At 41.1% G+C, this 4,044-nt stretch overlaps 1 pseudogene; it reads right to left on the bottom strand.

The window, feature by feature from the left end:
• Positions 1 to 398: 398 nt before the first annotated feature.
• Positions 399 to 1,129, bottom strand: LOC114617675 (annotated as a pseudogene).
• Positions 1,130 to 4,044: the final 2,915 nt, after the last annotated feature.

The following is a 4,044-nucleotide window of genomic DNA, read 5'->3' on the forward strand; positions in this document are numbered from 1 at the left end:
AATTCTTTCTAAAAGACAGCAAAGAAGGTATAGAAAAGCATACACGTGGAAGACTCTAACTCTAAGATACGTCTAGTAAGCTTTAATTCTAAATTCTTTTTTTTTTAAAACAAGGTTCACCCTTTTATTAACTGCATATACCTGTCAAGAAGGAACTCCCAAGGAGCTGAAGGGGTGAGCAGACATCCCCATGCTGCAGGCTGTTGTGGCCTATCACCAAAGAGGATTTGCAACTATGACCATTCCTATACCTTGTGTGGCTTGCTTGGCTGTCCTGGGAAACAGCAGTCCAAACACTTCAAGTTCTTGACAACCAGGTAAAAAGTCTTTTTCTCTCTGTAGGCAGTTAGTTCTGTGAGTGGCAATTCAGTTTCCCATATGTCTTGTGACTCCTGGCCTCATCTCAGGGTGAAGCTATAGGTATGGTAGATCTCATCTGGCAGGTTCTCCTGGAGTTCTGAGCCAGGAAGCTAAGACTCTCTCTTCAGATGATCCAGTGGACCACCTCCAGGTCATGGACTACACTGCTGTCCAGATTGTCCAAGGCCACACCCACCTGGGCCATGTTGTCTTTGATGACGATGATGCCATGCGGGGGTGGGGGGCAATCCCTGCTTTCAGGGGTGCGGAAACTCAGCTAGGTACTGAGCCATCACGTGGTCTATCACCCACTGCATCCAGATCACATCATAGGAGCTGGGCTCAGGGCTGAAATTCTGCAGCCCCAGCAGAAGTAGTTCTTCATCTTCTTGCCTTCTTCCCTCAGGTAGGTCTTGGCTTTGACCAGAAAGTCTTCCGTTATGTTCACCATGTCTACCACCCTGAAGAGCAGCAGGAGCAGACACTTGGTGAGCCTTCCAATGCCAGTGCCACAGTCCAGACCACAGTAAGTCTCCATCTTGTTCGAGCCTTCACTTAAAAATCTTTGTAGAAACTTCTGGGAGCTGGTGAGCTCCATGATGTTGGAAATATGGCATACCCCATAAGAATGTGGTCCACTGTGGGTTGGATCTGCTATGGCATACCCCATAAGAACAAGAACGTGGTCCACCATGGGTGGGATCTGCTTCCAGGAGGTCTTGGCCTTCGAATAATACTGTTTCTCATCTCTAATTACCTCACTTGCCATGATGTCACCAGCCACAGCTCTGCTGCCTATCCTCATCAAGATTGTCCCTTCCCACAGCCAACACAGCCCTCTCCAGGATCAATTCTAAATACTAATAAGCATTTGTCTATAGTACATGGACTTGTGCTTAAGGATACGTTTAAATATATACAATATGATCCTAAACCTAACCATATCACAGACTGCATTAGGAAATGAAGAAATGTGTCTCTTTAACCTGGCTCTCAGTCGTTATCTTGGAGAAGAGGGGTTCATTTTAGAGGAAGAAATAAACCTCTTTCCAACCAGCCTGATGTCATTCTCATTTTAAAGGTTTCTGGTAACATTGAGCCAAGCTAGTTTCACATCATTTGGTTGCCACGTCTCCCCATGGCAACCTTCTCCCTTTATTTCATAATATTTCTATTGTTCATACTTCTCCATTCATTGACCTATCAGATGTGTTAATTGAGAGGAAGACCAAATACACTTAAAAGAAAGTACTAGCACTCAAGTTTGACCTCAGAACCCACAGGTAATATTTTTTTTCATGAGATGTTTGATTTTTTGAAAAGTCAGTCTTCGGTTGCAGTACAGTTGAATGAATGCTTGCGTAGAATGCAGGAAGCCCTAAATTGTAGTCCCAGGATTTCATAAGGTTAAGTATGGTACACACTTGTAATCCAGGCACTTTAGACAGTGCTTCTCAACTGTGGGTCACAACCCCTTTGGGGGCGGAAGTTGCATATCAGATATGCTGTGTATCAGATATTTACATTACAGTTCATAACAGTAGTAAAACTATAGTTATGAAGTAGCAATAAAATAATTTCTTGGCAGTGGTAGTAGTAGGGTCACAACATGGAAACTTTGTATTAAAAGGTTGGCAGCATTAGGAAGGTTGAGAACCACTGATGGTGGCTTTTCTGTTGAGGAAAAGTACACAGGAGGATCTGAACGAAGCTCTAGGTCATCTTTGACTACATAGTAAGTTCTAGGGAAGCCTATTCTAAATAAAGCCTGACTTTAAAATCCAAGGCTGTACATGTTATGTCAGTGGTCTATCATGAGCTACAAGCTCAGCCTCAAGGCTGAAGTTGTTAAAAACAAAAAACAAAAACAAACAAACAAGCAAAAATATTAATCTTACTGAGTCATTTTTTCTCTTTATATCAAGAGCAAGGCTTAATGACCCCTGTGTCCAGCTTTACGTTTCGCTGTTGTTAGAGGGGTAATGGTATGAAATAGCTTCCACAATGAAAGGGAAAATGGCTTAGCATGAAAAAAAATCCAGAGAGGGGCTTGAAAGGGGGAAGTCAAGGTCATGAACCATAATGAAACTAAGCCTTTACAGAGCTAGACCTTCATCTAAACTATAGGCACACAAGAAGATGAGTGTGGCGAGATGGGAGAATGACAGCTCTCCTTGCTCAGTCCTGTATTCACCCTGAAATATCAATCTTCCACACTCCCCCAAAGCCCCACACTCAGAAACAAGCAGGTCAGACCTAAGGTTACTCTCAGGGAAAAATAGAAAGAAAAAAATTGGTCACAAAATATGCATGATGAGCTGTAAGATGGCCAAAGCATCTGGGCATGCCTGAGATTGATTGGAGAAGATTCATGAATACAGCACCTTCTATGGAGGAATCACAGAAGAAAACAGAATGGGATCAGCATGGCTTGCTGAACCTGACATCGGTGCCTGGAGGGCTGTTCAAGGACCATTGCATCTCCTGAGATAGTTTACACATAACTGCATTCTTGTAACACCCAGGAAAGAACCAGGTAAAGAGATGGTGAACACTACTTTTAGAAATTTGACCACTGAGAGAGCTTTTTAGGGAGAAGGGGGCCAGGAGAAGGGGGAAGGAAGAGTCCAGGAGGAGGGGGAAGAGGAGACAAGAGAAAGCGTGGCAGCTGAATATGATCAAAGCACATCATACACATTTATAAACATTTTAGTGAAACATTGTTTCATACAATGGATATACAGTAACTTAAACAATAAAAGAAAGAGGGTATGGACCTTGAAATAGACTGAATATTCATTCTCTACAGTGGAAAAACAAATTGTGTTTCATTAGTCAAATTTTGGTTATCAAGGAGTTCATAAGATGTTGATTCCATCTTTAGTAGTCAGCAGGATCCATCTGCATCCAGAATGCATATAGCTTTTCAAAGAATTTCAGAATTATTTTTTTAAAAAAGTCTTTAGTTTCTAAAATTTCCTCTTCTTTATTGAAATAAATATTTTCAGCTTTAAGAATTTTGATATTAATTTGATAAATTTTACTCAAAAAACTAACTTGTCTAGCAAATAAAATGTTGCCTTCAAAGTCTGCGTTTCTCACAGAAAACAGAAGGTGTGAACCAATTCTTTTGCCTTTGGCAGGTGATCTGTCAGAGTCTGAAAACCTCTGACACCATTTTGCTATTGGAAGGAGACATTGATTTTAATTTGGAGTATTTTGCCATTCTTAATCAATATCACTGGTATCACATTTCAAAGAATGTTTTCATATCTCTGACCTAAAAACAATATATGAAAAGAGTGAAGTAAATTTACATTTTAAGAAATGAACACTAAGCTGACAGAATATGACACTATTGACACTATGCTTCCTTCTGATTCAAATCAGAACAGGGCATAGGAAACAACACACCTTCTCCTGGAAAACATTACATGCTAAACTGTCCAGAATAGTGTAGGATAAACATCTGTAAAATAGGCATTTACGCGTGATGGAGTTCATATTTAGTGCTAAGTAAAATGTAATTTTAATATAGCATCTACTTATGATAGCATTTTGAATGCCGGGCGGTGGTTGCACAAGCCTTTAATCCCAGCACTTGGGAGGCAGAGGCAGGCAGATTTCTGAGTTCGAGGCCAGCCTGGTCTACAGAGTGAGTTCCAGGACAGCCAGGGCTACACA

This window comes from Grammomys surdaster, unplaced genomic scaffold (assembly GCF_004785775.1).
Source record: "Grammomys surdaster isolate TR1022 unplaced genomic scaffold, NIH_TR_1.0 137, whole genome shotgun sequence".
Lineage (NCBI taxonomy): Eukaryota > Metazoa > Chordata > Mammalia > Rodentia > Muridae > Grammomys > Grammomys surdaster.